Genomic DNA, 24,406 nt, shown 5'->3' on the forward strand with positions numbered 1-24,406 from the left:
TGGTCTGCTTTAGGTTAGCTCAGTCATCTTTCCTCCAGCACCATGTGCGGATGTTCAGGTGCTAGTAAAAAAGCACATTGCATTTTTGGGCAAGAGCTTCCTTTATGGAAGTTAGTTCTGCTCCTGCATCCAATAAGAATTCAGCACGCTCATCTCCAATTAGTAAGTTAGCATATAAGCTGTCTGAGTTTTGCTCTACCACTGCAGACAAAGGCTGCAGGGCCAGGCCTAGTCATCATTACAACTTTAACAATAGGTCTACCACATCTGCAATTGTAGCTTCAAATTGTACTATCTGATCAATGTTCTCCTTCCCTTGTGAGGTAGGGCATTGAGCTTGCTGTTGAGTTTGCTGATGAGCTTGTGGTGAAGTTGACTTCTTATGCCAACAAGATCTAGCCCAAAGTCCTCTTCTACCACAGAATGTGTATATTATTTTATTACCTTGAGGCTACATCCCAGGCGGAGATTGCTGTGAATTTCAATTCCTCTTGCTCTGTTGGTTAGCAGGTGTAGACCATTGACTCATCTGTCCTGATCTTATTCAGACTTTGATATCTTGCTCCACTTGTTTGGTAGCTTGTGCCAGGTCACTGGAGGAAATGGTAGTTTCACTCCAATTTGCTTTTGTTAGCTTCACCATTGTGGCAGCATCTGGTTTCAAACCATCCATGAAGGTTGACTTGAGAGAGCCATTTGTGGGTTCTTCTATATTATCTTCAGATTTTGCTTGATCTCCTGAGTAGCTGATCCAAACTATCTTATACTGGTCTTGATATTCAGAAACATCATCTAAAGCCTTTTTGTCTGCATCAGTCTGTGTTGGGGATTATCGTTCCGACCACTTCTTGATTGCTTCCCAACCAGATGGTAAATTCTGTTTGTCCTCTCCCATACTATCCTCAATTCGCTGTGTCAACTGGTTTATTTGCTGAGGTATTAGCATGGTAGCTAAAATCTGAATGCCATTTGTATACAGTATATTCTTAATTCATTGAAGTTCAGCCCAAGTCTTTAAGCTTCCACATTAGGATGTGGAACTTCCCTGGACCATTTGTCAGTTTTTCTGTATCTAGTGGTTAATGATAAAGTTCCTGTCTCCTTTCATAACCTCCACCATCAGTCTTGCATGTTTTCACTCGCTTAATTTATACCGGGGCAAGTTTTGCCATGGCTGCCAGACCAATTACCTCTTTACTGTCATCATCACTTATGTCACTAGGGGTCTCTGTTGAGTCAGTATCCCTTTGCAGTTCTTTGGAATTCCCATGGTGTTGGCATTTCTGGGGACTAGTTGGCATTGGCTTCCTTCCAGCATGATTGACATCACCATCAACATGGCCCACTGGGCTGGCTGAATCGCCCGCCAGGTTGACTGCACTGTCCACCATTGCAGCACATATTTGCCTCATTTCACTTTGCAGCTCTGAACAGTGCACTTTGACACTTTGCATGCTGTTCTTTCGTCCACTCAGTTAAAGTGGAGATTTTTAGATCGCTTCCTGTCTTTTTCATACTGCTCTTTTAGCATGCTCTGTGTTGTTTCCTTTTCTCCCAGTTGGTTAGTTAAGCCACTGACCTGCTGACACAGTCCACAGGTTCAATTCTGTAATTTGGCACGTTCACATTTTAAAGCCTCTATCAGGTCTTGCAGCTCATTATACTCACACTTGTGTAGCTCTGTTAAAGTCGCTGGCGTCCAAGCTGTCTTCCCAAACACGTCTTTTTGATCTTATTATATATCATTTCAAATTCACTATAAGCCAATCCTCACTAGACTTACCATTCATAGCACACTTCTTACATATTTCCTTACCAACGGTATCAAGCTTATATATGTCACTTAAGTAAGTGCTGAAGATTTCACTTAACTATTCCCTCCTAGCTGGAAAGCCACTTTGCTTCAAAACTAACCATTGTACTAGATTTGATCTTAAGGATTATTCTTCACTTTTAGACATCACCATTATCAAAAATCTTACAGCCACATTACAACTATAATATTAGTTTATAACCACAAAGCAAACTTATTTGTCCAATATTTTAGAACTTGTATTGGCCTCTTGTCCAACAACTTATATCAGCCTCTGGGTTTGTCCAATAATTTATACCAGCCCCTAGGTTGCACAACCATGAAAATTTTAATAGGATCTGCCGCAGATAAAATACAGCCTGCCCTCACACTTAAATTCCCAGTAAATGATGTACTAAAGATATTTATTCTCAGACAATTAAGGAAAGGAGGAAGTTGTCTTACCTCTCAGATGTAAGCCTAAAACTTCCTTACTTTGTTCGGTTTTCTTCAAGTAATTGTCCCTGTTCAAGCACCAAATTTTTGGATCTCTGTTATTTTTCTAATCCTTAGGACATGCCCTCTTCTCCTTGCTACTGTAATGCCCCAGTTAATAAAAATATATACTTACTGTAACTCACCATTTTCCTTTTCTCTCTATTTCCATGTATTGCAATGTACTGCTGCCATTAAGTTAATGAATTTCACAGCATAATGCCAGTGATATTAAATTAATTCTGCTTCTTCCAGTGGTCAAGAATGGTGAGGAGTTTTAATGATCGTTTAAAGTATAAACAAACACAAATATGAAGCAAACAAAGTGAAAGCTGAGAAGCAACGCAGGGATTCAATGAAAAGCAAAGATAGGGAAGGCAAGAAGATGGCGCCTCTGAAAAATGCATCTCCTTTATAATTGAGTTAGAGAAATTTCTTCAAAAAAAATAAACCAATCAACAGTCGCACAATTACATCACGTGGGTAATGTACTAACATAGCCAATGAAAAACGAGAATGCTGATAAACCATTATGTAACTGCTTTGCCACTTTCTGCCAATGAAGTAGGGACAAACTATCACTTATTGTGAAAAATACTTGAGTTTGTTTAAAAAAAAAGTACAAATGATTAAACTACGATTTTAATCTTGCATTAATTCACCTAGTATCTTATAAAAGTAATAAAAAAAACATTGGATTTCAATAATCCTGACCCCCAGATCCACCTATGGACCGCAATCCAGTTCTCCAATTGGCCTTCGTGCTTCAATCTCGACCTCCGAATAACTCTCAAGCCTCAATCCGGACCTCTGATCCCAATCTTCGGGCTTCGATCCCAATCTCCGATCCACCTTTGGGCCTTGATCCAGACTTCCAATGGCCTTTGGACCACGATCCAGATCTCAGATTGGCCTTTGGGCCTTGATCCAGACCTCCAATTGACCCTTGGGTCTCAATCCCAACCCTCCACTTGGCCTAAGGGCTTCAATCTGGACCTGCAGCTGGCCTTTGATATGGACCTCCGATTGATCCTCAGGCCTCGAACCCATCTCCAATTGGCATTCGGGACTCTGCACAACTCTCTGATCGTCTCTCAGGCCTCGAATCCAACCTCCAGTCGGCATTCAGGCCTCAATGCAGACTTCTGATTGAACCCTGGGCCTCAATCCGAACCTTTGATTGACACCCCTGGCCTTGATCCGGACCTCCAGGTTTAAATTTCTTGGTATTAACATGTTGTGCTGGGCTCAGCACATAAGTGCAATTATGAAGAAAGTACAGCAATGCCTCTACTTCTTTAGGAGTTTGCAAAGATTCAACATGACACCTAAAACTTAGACACCTAAAAGGTAGTGGATCTGGCCCATTTGAAGGTCCAGAGCAAGGCCTGAGGGTTAATCAAAGGTTGGGATCCAGCATCACCTGTGCTGATGCAGGTTGTGGAAGAGATGTTGTTGCCAATCCAAACTTGCATCTTCTCTGCACCCCTTGCTCTTGTAAGCAAGTTAGAGCAGATCCAAGTTGCTCTCACAAATGTTCCCTCAATCCTACATCTCAAACTTTGTCACAGATCAGTGAGCCCTCTGGTCTCTCTTGCAAAGCTACAGTTTGCACTAGCAACCCGAGTTCTGCCAATTATATGTCAAATGTTTCCCACTTGCGATGTTTTTTCCTTGAAAAGCTTAAATTTGCCCTGTTTCAATTCTTGTAGAGCTGGAGTAGTTCTGAAAAGCTTTTAGAGCCTGCAGCTGTTAGGTCTACAAAGCAAGCTGCATCTTACTTGGCAGACCAAACAGCTGCAACTGCATTTTTGTTTCCATGGTGTTAAAACAATAAGGAGGAAATTCGTCCATTTAGGAAGTTGCTTGCTTTAGCTTTATCTGCTCCATCCTTGAATTCTCAGGTTTTCTTTCATTAGGTGATATACCATTTCTGGTATTTTCATTTAATGGCTGGACATCTACCATCAGCTACCTAACTAGAGTTATTTAGTATAACTAGAGTTATACCCTATCCAGTCAAAGGATAGGGTCTCCGTAGGAAATGAATCCAAACCTTTCTGAATCTTGCCATGAATCCTGTTATCCAACAGCGAATCCATGCTACTTTATATAGCACGCCTAAGCATTGTTCTGACACCATGTTATGTAGTACCCAGTGGGTGTCCTTGCCTTAAATAAAATACTTTTTATCATGTTAGCAAGTTGAATTATATGCTATTTCTAAGCAAGTCACAACCACTTTCCATCTTGACAGCATCAACTGAACTGCAACTACTTAAAGTTCAAAGTGAACTTTTTATTAGAGTGAATATATGTCACTGTATACAACCCTGAGATTCATTTTCTTGTGGGCATGCTCAATAAATCCATAATGGAACAATAACCATAACAGAATCGATGAAGGACTGCACCAACTTGGGTTTCAACCAGTCTGCAGAAAACAACAAACAGAAAATACAAAAATAAAGAAATAGTAATAAGATATAAACATTGAGAATGGGAGATGAAGAGTCCTTGTGAGTCTATTGGTTGTGGGAATAGTCTAGCGAGGTTAAGTGAAGTTATCCCCTTTGGTTCAAGAGCCTGATGGTTGAGGGGTAATAGTTGTTCCTGAACCTGGTGGTGTGAGACCTGAGGCTGCTGTACTTTCTTTCTGATGGCAGCAGTGAGGAGAGAGTATGGCCTAGGTGGGGGGGGGGGGTCCCCTGATGATGGATACTTCTTTCCTGTGATAATAACACCATGTAGATGTGCTCAGTGGTGGGGAGGGTTTTACCCAAAATGGACTGGGTCAAATGCACTACTTTTTGCAGGACTTTCCATTCAAGGGCATTGGTGTTTCCCTAACAGGCTGCCATGCAGCCAGTCAATATACTCTCCATCACAATCTATAGAAGTTATAACTGTTGCATTACTATGAGATGGCAGCACATGTCTTGCAGGAAGGGAGCTGTGGACAAAGATACTGAGAGAGGGTGGTGAAGAAGAACATGTCACTAAAGAAGCTGAGCAAGGGTGGTTTGCCTCAGTCATGTGATGGATATTATTTATGATTCATTGAGTATCACTTTAAGTGCAGTGATGGGAAGGATTTAAATAGAGTACAGGTATTGTGGAAAACAGTGGTGAAAACATGTTGAAAGGCTTTGGGGAGGGCAAAGAAAGCTCTTGCAAACTCTTGGTCCCCTAATGAAGCATTCAGAAGTACATCTGAAGTATCACTACTGAATTATTGGAATGTAAGACTCAACACAGCTAATATAAATTGTAGTTTTGCACTGTTAGATATATTAGACTAACAGTTATTTATAGCGGAATACAATCCGAGCTATAATTGGAATTTAAAACTGTAGTGGAATTATAAAGTTGTAATGGAACACTCTACCAATTAAAGTGGCATTGTGCTAGTAATCATGGTGAAATGTGCTGTTAATTATAATGCAGTACAACTCCAGTGAAATTCAACTACCAGCATGCTGCTAGTGTGTAACCTTGGTGCGTCCACAGATAAACATACATGAGAGTAACAAAGCCGGAACCTGGACAACCATTTGGGAATGGCTATAAGAAGATGTCATCAGCATCTCTGGGCTCATCACCAAAGTAAGAGTTTGGTGCTCAATGACCCTGTTTGTCCTGACGAAGGGTCCCGGCCCGAAACGTCGACAGCGCTTCTCCCTATAGATGCTGCCTGGCCTGCTGTGCTCCACCAGCATTTTGTGTGTGTTGCTTGAATTTCCAGCATCTGCAGATTTCCACGTGTTTGCTGTTTATCTCATACCAGTTTCCGAGGCAACGAGGTCTTTTGAATCAGAGGCATGGTGACATATTCAGCTACCTGTTGGAAGTGTTGATGACAAATCTTATTTGAGCAGTTGTCCTCAAGTTGGGTGTGTTCCTGGAGGTTCTTTGGTGCCTCACACTGCCCCTGCCCAACTACGGCTCCATGGTCGTACCACCTTTCCAAAGGATGAACCCTGAATATCTGTCAAATCACTTTCTACACCCACATTCAATTTACTTTCAACCAGTAAGTGAAAATATTGCAAAAAAAAAGCCAACGAATGGTTAAACCCTTTCTGACATGCACAGTATATCCTTAGTGAAGCCTGCAAGCTGATCTTCAGTTCCTAAATTTTCCAGGGCAATCTCTACCAAGCCCGGGCTCCTGCATTCCTCCTTGAGTCAGAAGCTTGAGCAAACACGCAGGCTGACACTCCCAGTGCAGTGGTAAATCAAAAACAAAACTGCAGGTGCTAGAAATGTCAAGGAAAAATACAAGAGTCATAGAGACGTTGAAAACTACAGCACAGGAACAGGGCATTCAGCCCATCTAGTCTGTGCCAATCCATTTACTCTGCCTATTCCCATCAACCTGCATCTCCCCGCAATCTTCTGAGTTTTAGGGAATAAAGTTCTAACCTATTCAATCTTTCCTTTAACTCAGGTCCTCCAATCCCGGCAACATCCTTGTAAATTTTCTCTGTACTCTTTCAACCTTATTTATATCTTTCCTGTAGGTAGGTGACCAAATCTGCACACAACACTCCAATTAGGCCTCAGCAATATCTTATACAGCTCAGTATAACATCCCATCTCCTGTACTCAATACTTGGATCTATGAAGACTATTGGCCAAAAGCTTTCTTTATGACTCTACCTGTGACACAACTTTCAATGAATTAGATAGATAGATAGATAGATAGATACTTTATTCATCCCCAAGGGGAAATTCAACATTTTTCCAGTGTCCCATACACTTACTGTAGCAAAACTAATTACATACAGTATTTAACTCAGTATAAATATGATATGCATCTAAAATCACCCTCCCAAAAAGCATTAATAAATAGCTTTTAAAAAGTTCTTAAATAGTTTACTAAAGTGCATTGAGTGGTAACTTAAGCTCAGTCCTAACCCCGGCACTTTAACATGTCTTGCCCCTGGTGGTTGAATTGTAGAGCCGAATGGCGTTGGGGAGTAATGATCTCTTCATCCTGTCTGAGGAGCATTGCATTGACAGCAACCTGCCGCTGAAGCTGCTTCTCTGTCTCTGGATGGTGCTGTGCAGAGGATTATGGGCCTGTATTCTCAAGACTCCTTGTTCTATTGCGTTTCTCGGAGTCCTACCTCTCACTGTGTACCCTGGCTGGTCCTCCCAAACTGCAACATCTCACACTTCTCTGCATTAAATTCCACCTGCCATTTACCAGCTGGTCCTGATCCTGCTGCTACCTGTAAGTGTCTTCCTCACATTCCACTACATCCCCAAACTTGGTGTCATTTGCAAATTTGCTGATCCAGTTAACCATATTTTTAACCAGTTCGTTGATATTGATGACAAACAACAATGGACCCAAAACCATTCCACGAGGCACTCCACTAGTCACAGGTATACAGTCAGAGGCAACCATCTACTACCACTCTCTGGCTTCTCCCGCAAAGCCAATTTACTACCTCATCTTGAACGCTGAGCAACTGAACCTTCTTGACCAACTTTCCATGCAGGACCTTATCAAAGGCTTTGCTAAAGTTCATGTAGACAGCATCCACGTTGCTGGTAACTTCCTTGAAAAACTCTAAGATTGGGCAAACAGGACTCACCATGAACAAGGCCATGTTGATTATCCCTCACCAGTGCCTATCCAAATGCTCATGTATCCAATCACTTAGGATAACTTCCAATAACTTACCCACTACTGAAGTCAGGCTTACCGGCCTATAATTTCCTGGTTTATTTTTAGAGCCTTTCTTAAACAGCGGAACAACATTAGCCATCCTCCAGTCCTCCGGTACCTCACCCGTTGCTAAGGATGATTTAAATATCTCTGCTAGGGCCCCTGCAATTTCTGCATTTGCTTCCCACAGGGTCTGAGGGAACACCGTGTCAGGTCCCAGGGATTTATCTATCCTGATTTGCCTTGAGACAACAAACTCCTGTCCTCAGTCTGTTCGAAGTAAATACAGATGCAAAAAAATCTATCCATAAGATCTCCCCCATTTATCTTAGTTTTACACATGGATCGGTGTCAAAATGGTTGTTGTGATGTGTCTAGTGTGTTAGTGCAGTGGGTAGTGCTTGTCGCTCTCACTTTTCAGCTTCCACCGCTGGCCAGCAGACTCGCAAAAAGGAGGGCTGAATGTGTAAGTCTCTCCCTGCCAGTACGTAGCCTCTTCAACAGCAAGCCTCACGTAGTGCCTCCTTGCTGGTGACACACGGAAACCAAACTCCTTCCAGACTCAGGCCTGAGGACGGGAGGAGGTCTGGCCCATGCACACGTAGCAACTAGGCCCACCGGTGCGTGGACATGCCCTGATGCCCGTGAACCAGATCCCCAGCTATGGGTAAATAGCCCCACTGCCTTATAGGCAGCTCTGAGAGAGGCGAAGGCTACGGGAGTAAACCCAGACAGCAAATCAGGAGCGGAGTGCCTAGGGCATTGTGCGTCCTCGAACATCCTTCTAGCAGATCCTGCAGCCAAGCTGGTGCCAAACGTATTGCTCCATAAGCTTTCCTTTGGACTGCACTAGTGTGGCTGAGAGGGAGTTCTTGATGACTGGATATCTCAGGATGTCCACCCAGGCTTGTGATGACCATCATCAACCATTGTCCTCTGAGAGACAGATGCCAACCGCCATTGCGTAGATTACCACTCTGATCTTCCAGAGGACCTACTCTATCTCTTGCAATCCTTTTCCTCTTCACCTATCTGTAGAAACCCTTAGGATTCTTCTTTACCTTGCCTCCTAGGGCAACCTCATGCCTTCTTTTTGCCCTCCTGATTTCTTTCTTCAGTGTTTTCTTGTATTTCATGTACTCCATAAGCATCTCATTTGTTCCTACCTGCCTATACCAGCTATGCACCTCTTTTTTTTCTTTACCAGGGTGTCAAATCTCTCAAAAACCAAGGGTCTCTACCCCTGTTATCCTTGCCTTTTACTCTGACAGACACATACAAGCTTTGTACTCTCAAAATTTATCTTTTGTAGGCCTCCCACTTACCAAGTTCAGCTTTGACAAAAAGTAGCCAGTCTCAATTTACAACTATAGAACACTACAGCACAGTGCAGGCCCTTCAGCCCTCCATGTTGTGCTGACCCATATAATCCTTAAAAAAAAAAGTACTAAACCCACTCTACCCCATAACCCTCCATTTTTCTTTCATCCATGTGCCTGTCCAAGAGGTTCTTAAATACCCCTAATGTTTTAGCCTCCACCACCATCCCTGGCAAGTCATTCCAGGCACTCACAACCTTCTGTGTAAAAAAACTTACCCCGATGTCTCCCCTAAACTACCTTCCCTTTATTTTGTACACATGCCCTCTGGTGTTTGCTATTGGTGCCCTGGGAAACAGGTACTGACTATCCACCCTATCTATGCCTCTCATAATCTTGTAGACCTCTATCAAGTCCCCTCTCATTCTTCTACACTCCAAAGAGAAAAGTCCCAGCTCTGCTAACCTTGCTTCATATGACTTGTTCTCCAAACCAGGCAACATCCTGGTAAATCTCCTCTGCACCCTCTCCATAGTTTCCACATCCTTCCTATAATGAGGTGACCAAAACTGAACACAATACTCTACGTGTGGTCTCACCAGAGATTTGTAGAGCTACAACATGACCTCTCTACTCTTGAACTCAATCCCCCTGTTAATGAAGCCTAGCATCCCATAGGCCTTCTTAACTACCCTATCAACTTGTGCATCGACCTTGAGGGATGTATGGATTTGAACCCCAAGGTCCCTTTGTTCATCCATACTCTTCAGTAACTGACCATTAATCCTGTACTCAGCCTTCTGGTTTGTCCTTCCAAAATGCATCACCTCACACTTATCCGGATTGAACTCCATCTGCCATTTTCTGCCCAACTCTGCAGCCTGTCTGTATCCTCTTGTAACCTTCGACAACCTACAGCTCCATCCACAACGCTTGCCAGATCCTTTCTGATACCATCAAACTTGGCCTTTCTCCAATTTAGAATCTCAACCCGTGGACCAGACCTTCCTCTTCCATAATTATCTAGAAACTAATGGCATTGTGATCACTGGATCCAAAATGTTCCCAACTTCTATGTTGGGCCCTTGAAGAATGAATTGGGTGAAATTGTTATGGGAAACAGAGAAATGGCAGAAGAATTTAATAAGTACTTTAAATCTGTCTTCACTAAGGAAGACACAAGCAATCTCCCAGATGTATGGATGGGCCAAGGACTAGGGTAACAGAGGAAATGAAACAGATTGACATTAGGAAGGAAACAGGATGAGTAGACTGATGGGACTGAAGACTGACAAATCCCCTGGTCCAGATGGTCTGCATCCTAGGGTACTAAAGGAGGTGGCCCTGGAAATTGCGGATGCATTGGTAATCATTTTCCAATGTTCCTCAGATTCAGGATCAGTTCCTGAGGATTGGAGAATGGCTAATGTTATCCCACTTTTTAAGAAAGGAGGGAGGGAGAAAACAGAGAACTATCGACCTGTCAGCCTAACATCAGTGGTGGGGAAGATGCTAGAGTCCATTATTAAAGATGAAATAGTGGCATATCTAGAAAGCAGTGATAGGATTGGGCCGAGCCTGCATGGATTTACCGAGGGTAAATCATGCTTGACTAATCTGTTGGAGTTTTTCGAGGATGTAACCAGGAAGTTAGACAAGGGAGATCCAGTGGATGTAGTGTACCTCGATTTTCAGAAGGCATTTGATAAGGTCCCACATAGGAGATTGGTGGGTAAAATCAAAGCTCATGGCATTGGGGGGAAGACACTGACATGGATAGAAAACTGGTTGGCAGATAGAAAGCAAAGGGTAGCGGTGAATGGGTGTTTCTCGGAATGGCAGGTGGTGACTAGTGGGGTGCCACAGGGCTCGGTATTGGGACCACAGCCGTTTACGATTTACGTCAACAATTTAGATGAAGACATTGAGAATAACATCAGCAAATTTGCTGATGATACTAAGCTGGGTGGCAGTGTGACATGTGATAAGGATGTTAGGAGAATTCAGGGTGACTTGGATAGGCTGGGTGAGTGGGCAGATACTTGGCAGATGATGTTTAATGTGAATAAGTGTGAGGTTATCCACTTTGGGAGTAAGAACAGGAAGGCAGATTATTATCTGAATGGTGTAGAGTTAGGTAAAGGAGAAATACAAAGAGATCTAGGAGTCCTTGTTCATCAGTCACTGAAGGTGAATGAGCAAGTGCAGCAGGCAGTGAAGAAGGCTAATGGAATGTTGGCCTTCATTACAAAGGGAATTGAGTACAAGAGCAAGGAAATCCTCTTGCATTTGTACAGAGCACCTGGTGAGACCACACCTGGAGTATTGTGTACAGTTTTGGTCTCCAGGGTTAAGGAAGGACATCCTGGCTGGAGAGGAAGTGCAGCGTAGATTCACGAGGTTAATTCCTGGGATGTCTGGACTGTCTTACGCAGAGAGGTTAGAGAGACTGGGCTTGTACACGCTGGAATTAAGGAGATTGAGAGGGGATCTGATTGAAACATATAAGATTATTAAGAGATTGGACAGGATCGAGGCAGGAAATATGTTCCAGATGCTGGGAGAGTCCAGTACCAGAGGGCATGGTTTGAGAATAGGGAGTAAGTCATTTAGGACAGAGTTAAAGAAAAACTTCTTCTCCCAGAGAGTTGTGGGGGTCTGGAATGCACTGCCTCGGAAGGTAGCGGAGGCCAGTTCTCTGGATGCTTTCAAGAAGGACCTAGATAGGTATCTTATGGATAGGGGAATCAAGGGATATGGGGACAAGGCAGGAACCGGGTATTGATAGTAGATAATCAGCCATGATCTCAAAATGGCAGTGCAGGCTCGAAGGGCCAAATGGTCTACTTCTGCGTCTATTGTCTATTGTCTATCACCTGGTTAGTCTCATTCCCTAATAGCAGATCAAATATTGCACTCCCTGCGACCTCTCTACAAAGTTGTTCCTTTAAATCTCAAAGATTGTTCGGTGATTTGTAATACAGACCTGTTAATGTGGTCATAACTTCCTTATTCCTCAGTTCCACCCATAAAACCTCATTAGACAAGTTCTCCAGTCTGGCCTGACGAGGCACCGCTATGACATTTTTCCTGACTAGTTACACCACCCCTCCTCCTTTAATCACTCTCACTCTGTCACGTCTAAAACAACAGAACTCCGGAATATTAAGGTGCTGGAAATATCCAGCAGTTCAGGACACATCTGTTGGTAGAGAAATAGATTTAATGTTTCCAGTCAAAGACCCTTCTTCAGAACTGGAAAGTAGAGTGAAGAAGCTTGTTAAGGAGAGTGGGGAAGTAGGGAGGCCTCTGATATGTAAAACCAGGGTGACCATGGGGACAAGCTGTAACAAGCTTGTCTTTCCGTGAGTGAACCAATCAGTTGGATCATTGAGTCAATTATACAAAAAAAATGCAAGTACAAGAGAACGTAGGTGCTGGAATCTAGCAAAAACGTAAAGCACCGATAGAACTCAGCAGGTGAAACAGCTTCAGTGTGGGTAAAGAGATGGTTGATGTTTCAAGTTGAGACCTGGCTTCATAGTCAATGCAATGTATGGTGGGTTGTAGGGTTAAATGGAGCAGGAAGACACCACCAGCAGGTCAGGCTCAGAATGGCCTCTACTCCCAGAGAAAAGAAGAAAAAAAAAGAAAGATTAAAAACCAACAAGCTGAGCTAGCAGTGCAGCACTGAATTACTGGTGTGCTGTTGAATGGGAGAGTAAAGTGAGAAATCACAGAGCTTTAAAGATACACCATTTTAAATTCCATTGTATTGGATATCACGTAATTCCAAAATATGTTATCCAGCCCCATGTGGAGGTAGTTGAGAGTTAGTCTTAAGAGTTTAGATTCTAGAGTCACAAATAGGCCAAGGGTGATAGCAGATTCACTTAGCTAAAGAATTAGATGTGTCTTTACAATAATGCAATGGTTTAATGGTTGCTATCATTGATACAAGCTTTCTGATTACAGATTTATTTTGTTACCCTAATTTAAATTCCCTAGCTGCTCTTGTGGGATTCAACTTCGCATTTCTGGTTTGCAGTTTAGGCAATTCTGTCACTTTGAGTTTGGCACGCTGTAGTTTCTTGTGATTCTTATTTACCTAAAATTGTTTTGTTCCAAACCATCAGAGAATGCTGACTCCACTGAAAAATCTTTTCCATTAGAAACTTTAGTCAGTGCTTGCATCTGATAAGCAGCACCAGGCCATACCAACACACTTGAGCATTGTAGAGATGTGAAAAAAGAGTAAATGGAAAGATCCTCTTAAGACCCAAAGGAGCAAGCTTGTGCCTTTTTCTATAATGACAGACCAAAGGCACACAAGTAGCATTTTAAGAAGTGAATTGACTCTCGCCTATGCTGTTCATAAACTTAATTTGTACCTTATGTCATTTTAATATTTAATACTTGATGAATGATTAGTGTAGCTGATCTGCTACAAAACATTTGTGCTGGTACTTGAGTCCCTACAACATCTATTTACTACGTTCACTCAGTGAGTTATGTTGGCCCAATGGAGGATCCCTGAATTAGGTCTTGGGTGGATTGTCTACAGCAGCAGCACACGTTCAGATGGGTTGAAACAGGTCTGTGGGAGAGTTAAGTATGAATTTGTGGTACAGATCTGACAGCAGTGGTTTGTAGTTTGAGTTATCTAGGTTTGAATTGGCTGGATGGTTTTAACCTGCGTCTACAGCATCTATGGGGTGTCTAAGGAGGGGTAGCCCCTCTGATGGGGGGCTGACGTACCTTTTCCAGGGCAGCTCGCCCACCTTTATTCCCCACCTGGCGCTCAGCTCTCACCTGTGGCTCCAAGTCGCTGTAACACGCGCAGCGGCCACACCCCGGTAAACCGTCTCGGCAGACGGGCCAAACCAGGTGAGGGTGGCCGACGGATCTCCGACCCTCAGTGAGGTAGAGGATCTGCCTATCCCAGCGTGTGAAGTGTGGCCCTGGCAGATTGAGCAGAGGAGACTGATTAATGGTCTAACGGTCAAGAAGGCAGGCTAGCAGGCGTTGGGTTAGCGCTAAGAGCCCAACAAGACACTTAGACATCCTGGTCATCCACTGCAGGAGGAGGTGATCTCTTTAAACTCGCCTGGCAACAGGCAAAGGCAAACCACTGCTGTAACCTGCCACGAACATGACTTCCCAATGTGTCAGAGAGGCGTGGAGGGAAATCGTCCACCGACTGGAAATTCCAGATGCGTCCTAACGACAACAGCATTTCTGAAAAGGAATCTACAGTCAACCTTTTGGGCCAAGAACCATAGTCAGGACAGAAAAGGAAGGAGGAAGGAATCAGAATAAGAAGCTGGGAGGGAGGGGAAGGAGTGCAAGTTAGAAGGTGATAGGTAAAACCAGGTGAGAGGGAAGGTAGGTGGGTAGGGGAAGGGGATGAAGTGAGAAATTGTGAGGTGATATGTGGGAAAGCTAAAGATCTGAAGAAGAGGGAATCTTAAGGGAGAGAAGAGTTGACAAAGAGAGCGAGTGAAGGAGGAGGAACACCAGAAGGAGGTGATAGGCCAGTGAGGAGAAGGAAAGGGGTAAGAAAGGAACCAGCATGGAAAATAGAAAAAGAGAAGAGGAGAAAAATTACTGGAGGTTAGACAAATCGACATCCATGCCTTCAGGTTCAAGATTACCCAAGTGGAATACGAGGCGTTCCTCATCCAATCTGAGAGTGGACCAGTTCACCTGGTTTAGCATAAGTGGCTCTTATGCTATAAATCACAGGATTACTTGACTTTGATCAGAATCATGTATAGTCCTCTAATGTAACCTAACTAGTGCTTTCTACTCTTCTCTTGTATCTCACGCCATTGCCAGTGCCTTCTAGAACAACACAGTAGCTCCTCCTCCTCCTCCCTTCAGGCACGCAGTCCAGCTGAGTTCCACCGTGTTTTGTTAATACTGTGCACCCTCTCTCCACTTCACTTATTGAGCATTCCCTTGTCTTCATTTCCTTCTCCAAATGCAGGATTCCAATTTTCCCCTCCTAACTAGTCCTTTGATATATTCCTGCAGCCCCAGAAGTAACTCCCTCATTATTTTGCAGGGTCAATTTTAGTATCACCTGCAAACTTCATAATCATGGACCCTATACTTAGTCCAAATTACTGCTACTTACCATCATTCCTCAGTTTACAAAAATGATGCATTCCTGTAGGTTTCATCATATGTAATTTCATGGAGCAAAAAGTCTGGGTAAAATGCTTTATGAGTATTTTTCTAGTGTCTTTAGATGTGATGAGAATAGGCAAACTGCCTGTTATTTTCCATTCTGAGGATTGTGCCAATACTTCAAAGTTGCATCACTGATTGTAAAGTGCTTTGGGGTGTCTCAAAGTCCTAAAGCTTTATAGTCATTCCTCACTTAGGAAAAGGATGTGTTCTTGGAAAACATTTCGTTTTCCAGAAGTTCGTAAGTTGGGAAGGCTTGTTGAAGTGCATGTGGGTATTTTGGCATAGAGCATTCATATGGATGGTGGGGGTAGGTTAGGACATTCTTCACTGTAGTTAAAAAGTGTATTCCTAAACTGAAAACACATGCCCCATGTGTAGGACTGAACATTCATAAACTGAAGAATACCTTCACAATGACAAACCCCCCCACTCCATTTCACTGTTACCCTTGCTTGGGCCCATGTACATTCCGGCCTGCTGCTTCATCTTGGGTGCTTCCAGCTTTTCTCATCTGCTTAACTCTGGTTACTTTGAACTTTGAACTAATTCTAACAGCGAGCTCACAATGACTGCCTCTACAAGGTGCGTTTCCAACGGGCAACATTGGCAGAGCAAGATTTTGAAACAGTTACTGGCATTTTCTACAATTATATTTCAAGAGTTAACAAGGTCCATTCAGTCCATTTAATGAGTAGTCGTTGGTAATTGGAAGCTCACCGTTATTGGAATTCCAGCCACGGTGACTGGTCGTTATGTGTTTTGCAGATAGATGTTAGTGATAGTTGTGTTATTTATAAAATGAGAAACAGTTGCATTATAATAGCAGCAGGATTGAACCAGCTTTGTGCTGAGAATGCCGAAAAGCTGGCTCAATAATGGTTAATCATTAGCAATGTTCTGCTAGGGTTAGAAATGTCATGAAGTTTATACCAATTTCAGGGATCAAAGGTAGGATTTGAAATATGCATGTCTGGTGACTCATAGTCGTTTAATGGTGGGGGAGAAGGGGGAAATGGGAGGAGGAAAGCTTCTAATGTCAAATGTTGAGCACTGATGTGTGGGAAGGTAATACGGAGAAGATTATAATGCACAAGGTATGGGTGACAGAGCCAGGGCCTTTGAGAGGGTCACAAGTTACTTTTAAAAAAACTAGATTTGTGCAACCAATAATCTAAATTCTTCACTGAGCTTCACCACCACTTGTAGAGTCACAGTGTGGTCGAACCCACCCCATCCATGCTGACTCTTTCTAACTATCTGTCTAGCTACAGCACAGAATAAGCCCTTCGAGTCATGCCATCCAGCAATTCCACCCCTCCCCCTATTTAATCCTTGCCTAAACATGGGAAAATTTACAATGACTGATTAACTTATCAAGCAGTACATCTTTGGACTGTGGGAGGAAACCCGGATGAAATGCATGCAGTCAGAGGGAGAACTCCTGATATCCATGGGATGCGGTGGTTATCTATCCCCAGAGTGGTCTTGAGAAGTTGGTGTCAGACTCCTGCAGGCCTTGTGGTGAAGTTACGCCCACACCTACAGAGCTTACTCCTGGATTCAAGACTGAACAAGGCGTTCTAGATTACATCCAAATCTCAATGCTGTGAAGAGAGCTTAAAAGGCAGTGTAGTTATGCACACAATCCCTTTGACCCACTACCATCAGGAAGGAGGTACAGGAGCGTCAGGACTAGGAATGTCAGACTTCTTCCCTCAAGCTATGAGACCCCTGAACACCCTGCCACCAGCGTGGTCTCATCACTAGGACAGTGAGCTGTTTACTGTAGTGCTTACCTGTGCTGTGCTTTACTATATGCATGTTGAATTACATGTTTTTAACATTTATGCTGTCATATTTTTCTTTATGTGTTACTTGTGATACATAGCTGCACCACGGTCTGGAGGAATGTTGTTTCTTTTGGTTGTACAGTCAGATGGCGAGGAAGCAGGGGCTGTAGAGGACTTAAGACAGATTAGGGGAACAGGTAAAGAAATGGCAGATGGAATACAATGTCGGGAAGTGTATGGTCATGCATTATGGGAGAAAAAATAAAAGAATAGATCTTTTGATAAGTTCAAGATTAAGTACATTTATTATCAAAGAATGTATAAATTATACAACCTTGAGATTTCCTTTCTCACAGGAAGCCACAAAGCAAGAAACTTGAAAGAACCTAATTAAAGAAAAAAAAATTAAAATAAAATTAAAAGACTGCCATTTGAAGTGCAAGAGAAAGAAAAAAAAACTGAAGTCTAGCAAGCAGCTGAACAGCTGAATAAATGGGGAGAAAATTCAAAAATCTCGGGTGCAGAGGGACTTGTGCTGGATTCCCTAAAGGTTGAGCCAGTGATGAGAAAGACAAATGCGATGTTAGCATTCATTTTGAGAGGACTAAACCATAAAAGCAAGGATGTAATGCTATCACAGACAAGAGAAAATCTGCAGATGCTGGAAATCTGAGGAACACAGTCTCGGCTCAAGGCATTGACTGTACTTTTTCCGCAGATCCTGCCTGGCCTGCTGAGTTCCTCCAGCGTTTTGTGTGTGTTGCTCGGATGTAACGCTGAGGCTTTGTAATGCACTGATGAAGCCTCACTTGGAGTATTGTGAGCAGTTTTGGGCCCCTTAGAATAGAATAGAATAGATTGGAGAGGGTTCAGAGGAGGTTCATGAGAATGATTCTGGGAATGAAAGGATTATCAAATGAAGAGCGTTTGATGGCTCTGGGCCTGTACTCACTGGAGTTCAGAAGAATGTTGGAGGGGGGAAATCTCATTGAAACCTATCAAATGTTGAAAGGCCATGATAGAGTGGATGTGGAGGGGATGTTTCCTATGGCGGGAGAGTCTAGGACCAGAGGGCACAACCTCAGAATAGAGGGATGTCCATTTAGAATGAAGATGATGAGGAATTTCTTTAGCCAGAGGGTGGTGAATTTGTGGAACTCATTTCCACAGCTGGCTATAGAGGCTCAGTCACTGGCTATATTTAAGGCAGAGGTTGATAGATTCTTGATTAGTCAGGGTATGAAGGGATATAGGGCGAAGGTAGGAGATTGGGGCTGAGAGGGAAAATGGATCAGCCATGATGAAATGGCAGAGCAGATTTGATGGGCCAAATGGCCTAATTCTGCTCCTATATATAAAAAATGACAATAAACATGATTTTGACCACTGTCCACCTTCCAGGTACATGGTTCCAGAAGGTGGGGGCTCCACAATTCCAGGTGGTGGGGGCTCACATTTCCAGGTGGAGGGGGTTGCACCCTTCCATGTGTAGTTCCAGCTGGCCTGATGTTTCGATGGACTCTAGATCAAGTACCTTTGGTGGGGGGGGGGGCTACTGCTGTTCACATGGTGGAAGTGAGGGGGGCCGCTAGTACTTTAGTACTTCTGCTGACACAAGCTTTGGGTGTGTGAGAGGTAGGGTCAATGCTTCTGCAGCAGCTTGTGTGAAGGGGGAAGGGGAACTTTGGGGTCCTGATGTTTCTATCATTCATTCTACAGAGTTTCTTGTTTTGTGGGTGTCTGTGAAGAGTAAAAATTTCAGGTTGTATACTGTATACGTTCTCTGATATCAAAGTGAACTTTTGAATTGGGCTTTGGTCTACAGCCCCCCAATGTATGTCTGGCGTACATTGATGGCTTCTGTTTCTGCCGAAGTATTTTCACCGTTTTTTAAATGATAAAGTTGTGTAATGCTGAATGAAGCTGTGATATTGGTATTCTCTTCATTTGCATCTTAGGAAAGAGTAATGATAGACTTGTACAATTCTGTTTCATTACTGCAGGCTGGAAGGGTGATGATAAATTAATCACTTTACTTAAGATAGTGTAACTGTCTTAGTCTTCAGTGATTCACATTAATCATCTACATTATAGCAGCAGGATGAGAGATTAACAGAAAAACACCAAAACACAGGAGGGAGAGTATTAATGCAGGGATGTCAACTGAGGTTTGATGGATGACTCCCATAGGGATGACAGTCAGAAGGTTGTGCTTCTGAGGCCAGGAACTGGTGCACACAATCTAGGCTCATGAGTGGAGCTGAGGAACAGCAACACCGCAGAAAATGCTGCCTTCAGGATAAGAAAGTACATTCTCCCTATTTCCATCAGCAGGATGTAAAGGATTTGATGACACCTTGGGCCTGTATACCTGTATACCTATATACCTGTGTTCCTGTATACCTGACGACAATATTACTGACACATCATTTTACCAGTGTGCTGCCTAGATTGTGAAGGAATGGTTGATTGAGGTAGGATTTTTCTCTTCAGAATGAAGGAAGATGAAAGGCAACTTGATAAAGGTGGCAAGGACTAAAAGAGGCATGGATAGGGTGGATAGCTAGCTCTTTTTCCCCAGAGCAGCAATGGCCAACACCAGAGGACATCATTTTAATGTGACTGAAGGAAAGTTTCGGGGCAAGTCTGTGCAGATTCTTTATACACTGAGTTGGTGGGTGTCTGGAACACACTGCGGGGGTTAGTGGTAGAGGCTTAATTGTATAAACCTCTTATACCTAACAGACTCTTAGATATGCACAGGGATGTATGAAAAATGGAGCAACGAGAAGGCCTGGATGATGGGTTAAAGCACCTTTCCTGAGAGAGCTCTCCGTGTAGATGTGCTCAGTGATGGGACGGCTTTACCCGTGATGTACTGGGCTGTATCCACTACTTCCGTAGGCTTTCCCATTCAAGGGCATTGGTGTTTCCAGACCAAGCCATGTTGCAATCAGTCAGTGTACTCTCCACCGTGCACCCATGGAAGTTTATCACAGTTTTAGATGACATGCCGAGCTTTGCAAACTTCTAAGAAAGTAGAGGCACCGCCGTGCCTTCCTTGTAAAGGCACTCACATGCTGGTCCCAGGATAGATCCTCAATGGGAACACTGACAAATTAAAAGTTGCTGACCCTCTCTACCTCTGATCCACTCATGGACCTCCAGTAGTCAATAATCAGCTCTTTGGTTTTGCCGACTTTGAATGAGAGGTTATTGTTGTGCTCAGCCAGATTTTCAATCTGCCTCATATCTGCTGATTCATCACCTCCTTTGATTTGGCCAATGACAGTGAATTAAATATATCATCAGCGCTCACAGTCATAGGTATAAAGCGAGTAGAGCAAGGGGGTAAGCACAGAGCCTAGGCTAATAGTGATTGAGGAGGAGATGCTGTTGCCAATCTGAACAGACTGGAGTTTGCAATTAAGAAAATTGAGGATACAGTTGCACAAGGAGGTGTTGAGGCCAAGGTCTTGGAGCTTCTTAATTAGTTTTGTGGGGATGATAGCGCTGAATGCAGAGTTGTAGTCATAATGAGCTTCTTGACGTCTGCATCTTCACTGTCCAGATGTTCGAAGGCTGAGCGAAGAGCCAATGACATGCATCTGTTGTTAATCAGTTGTAACAGCAGGCAAATTGGAGTGGATCCAAGTCACTTCTCAGGCAGGAGTTGCTATGCTTCATCTCCAACCTCTCAGAATCGGAAACAGAATGTAGCTCAATATCACCGGTGTACGTTGTGAAATTTGTTGACTCTGTGGCGGTAGAACAATGCAATACATAAAAAAATAGAAACAACCATGGATTATAGTAAGTATATATATTAATATGAAAATAAAAAGTAGTGAGGTAATGTTCATGGTGTTAGAGTCCATTCAGAAATCCGATGGCAGAGGGGGAGGAGCTGTTCCTGAATCACAGTGCATGGAAGTGCTAAGACAGAAGTCACATTCTTCTTGGCCACTGGCATGACTGAAACCTGCTTAAAACAGGTGGGTGGCTCAGACTGCTGAAGCGAGAGGATAAAGATCTCAGTGAACAGCAGCGTTTAATTGGAGTAAGGGGAAATATAAGGTTATCAGACTGGAACAGAAGCATAAATTGGGAACAGATGTTCTCAGGATGGAAGAAATATGGCAAATGTTTAGGGGATATTTGCATGGAGTTCTGCATAGGTACGTTCCAATGAGACGGGGAAAGGATGGTAGGGTACAGGAACCGTGGTGTACAAAGGCTGTTGTAAATCTAGTCAAGAAGAAAAGAAGAGCTTACAAAAGTTTCAAAAAAACTACGTAATGATAGAGATCAAAAAGATTATATGACTAGCAGGAAGGAGCTTAGGAATGAAATTAGGAGAGCCAGAAGGGACTATGAGCAGGCCTTGGTGAGCAGGATTAAAGAAAACCCCAAGGCATTCTACAACTATGTGAAGAGCAAGAGGATAAGACGTGAGAGAATAGGACCGATGAAGTGTGACAGTGGAGAAGTGTATATGGAACCAGAGGAGATAGCAGAGGTACTTAATGAATACTTTGCTTCAGTATTCACTACAGAAAAGGATCTTGGCGATTGTGGGAATGACTTACAGCAGACTGAAAAGCTTGAGCATGTAGATATTAAGAAAAGGGATGTGCTGGAGCTTTTAGAAAGCATTAAGTTAGATAAGTCACCAGGACCGGATGAGATGTACCCCAGGCTATTGTGGAAGGCGAGGAAGGAGATTGCTGAGCCTCTGGCAATGATCTTTACATCATCAATGCGGATGAGAGAGGTTCCGGAGGATTGGATGGTTGCGGATGTTGTTCCCCTATTCAAGAAAGGAAGTAGGGATAGCCCAGGAAATTATAGACCAGTAAGTCTTACTTCAGTGGTTGTTAAGTTGATGGAGAAGATCCTGAGAGGCAGGATTTATGAACATTTGGAGAGGTAGAATATGATTAGGAATAGTCAGCATGGCTTTGTCAAAGGTAGGTCATGCCTTATGAGCCTGATTGAATTTTTTGAGGATGTGACTAAACACATTGATGAAGGTGGAGCAGTAGATGTAGTGTATATGGATTTCAGCAAGGCACTTGACAAGGTACCCTGTGCAAGGCTTATTGAAAAATTAAGGAGGCATGGGATCCAAGGGGACATTGCTTTGTGGATCCAGAACTGGCTTGCCCACAGAAGGCAAAGAGTGGTTGTAGACGGGTCATATTCTGCATGGAGGTCAGTGACCAGTGGTGTACCTCAGGGATCTGTTCTGGGACCCCTACTCTTCATGAGTTTTATAAATGACATGGATGGAGGAAGTGGAGGGATGGGTTAGTAAATTTTCTGGTGACACAAGTGTTGGGGGTGTTGTGGATAATGTGGAGGGCTGTCAGAGGTTACAGCGGGAGATTGATAGGATACAAAACTGGGCTCAGAAGTGGCAGATGGAGTTCAACCCAGACAGTGTGAGGTGGTTCATTTTGGTAGGTCAAATACAATGGCAAAATATAGTACTAATGGTAAGACTCTTGGCAGTGTGGAGGATGAGAGGGATCTTGGGGTCCGAGTCCATAGGACACTCAAAGCTGCAGCGAAGGTTAACTCTGTGGTTAAGCAGGCGTACGGTACATTAGCCTTCATCAACCGTGGGATTGAGTTTAAGAGCCAAGAGGTAATGTTCCATCTATATAGGACCCTGGTCAGACCTGTGGAAACCATAGAAAGGGTGCAGAGGAGATTTACAAGGATGTTGCCTGGATTGGGGAGCATGCCTTATGAAAATAGGTTGAGTGAACTCGGCTTTTTTTCTTGGAGCAACGGAGGATGAGAGGTGACCTGATAGAGGTGTATGAGATAATGATCGTGTGGATAGTCGGAAGCTTTTCTCCAGGGCTGAAATGGCTAGCACGAGAGGGCATAGTTTTAAGGTGCTTGGAAGGAGGTACAGAGGAGATGTCAGGGGTAAGTTTTTTTATGCAGAGAGTGGTGAGTGCGTGGAATGGGCTGCCGGTGAGGGTGGTGGAGACAGATACGATAGGGTCTTTTAAGAGGATAGGTACGTGGAGCTCAGAAAAATAGAGGGCTACGGGTAACTCTAAGTAATTTCTAAGGTAAGGACATGTTTGGCACAGTTTTGTGGGGTGAAGGGCCTGTATGGTGCTGTAGGTTTTCTATGTTTCTATGAACACTCCCAACCAGTTGATCAACACTGGTCTTAAGTACTCAGCCAGGTGCCCTGTTAGGCCAGACGCTTTTCATATGTTCACCCTCCTGAAGGATGCTTTCACATCAGCCTCAGAGACTAATATTGTCAATTTTGTTAAGAAAACAGGCTAGAGCAACAAGCCTTTATTTCCATTATGGACAAAACCAAAATCAGTCACCTTACACTAATGTCTTTACTCAGACACCGTCTCCTAAAGTGAACACAGCTGAATGATGCTGTCTGTGAATCATGTAGAACAGTTTTGATTATGAACAATATGTATCTTCTGTCACCCTTTACGTTACCCGACACAAGCCACACCCCTTCCCCCGCCCCCAGTATTCACCAAAACCAGCGCTGTGAGTCTGTCTGGGACTCGTACGAGCCTCCCAGCTCAGGTCCTACATGTCTTGGTTGGAGTAATACCAGGTACCTGTGGCTCATTCAGGGATGTGCTGATACGCGCATGGTCATGTTATGATGCAGGTGTATGGTGGTGGGACTGTCCAGATCTTGGTGGGCCGGTTTAAGGAAACCTATAGAAATACATTCAGGTTTACCCTTTCTATCTGCAATAGAAGTCTTTTTGCCCCATTCCAGATCGTGGAATGGGCCATCGTAAGGGGGCTTAAGGGAGTGTGAACGTGCATCATGGCGGACAAAAACAATCGACATAGAATGTAGGTCAACTGGAACCCAGAAGTGCTGAACATCATGATGGGAGGTAGGAATGGGTGTAAGAGAATTTGATTTACTGAGGAGGGCAGAATGTTGCTGAAACACCAATTAGGCAGCCGTGACATTAGGAATGAAGTGGCTACCTGAACTCAGCTGCGGAGGACTACGGGTCCTCTTTTGGAGCTGTTCTGAACCTGAACAGGACCCACAATTGTGCCAACACTCATCCATCAGGGAAGTCCTCTTAAGGAATGGTGAAACTGCGCACACAGG

General features: G+C 43.5%; 1 long non-coding RNA gene across 1 annotated transcript in view; it reads left to right on the plus strand.

Annotated features, from left to right (window-relative positions):
• The first annotated feature begins 16,399 nt into the window (after positions 1-16,399).
• The window catches only part of LOC132382938 (uncharacterized), a 40,271-nt gene continuing 32,264 nt past the window's right edge, over positions 16,400-24,406 (plus strand). Inside the window, exon 1 of the long non-coding RNA XR_009508508.1 lies at positions 16,400-16,429. This is a non-coding gene — a long non-coding RNA (uncharacterized LOC132382938). The remainder of the gene's footprint in view (positions 16,430-24,406) is intronic.

The sequence above is a fragment of the Hypanus sabinus genome, chromosome 2 (genome assembly GCF_030144855.1).
Source record: "Hypanus sabinus isolate sHypSab1 chromosome 2, sHypSab1.hap1, whole genome shotgun sequence".
In the NCBI taxonomy this organism is placed as follows: Eukaryota; Metazoa; Chordata; class Chondrichthyes; order Myliobatiformes; family Dasyatidae; genus Hypanus; species Hypanus sabinus.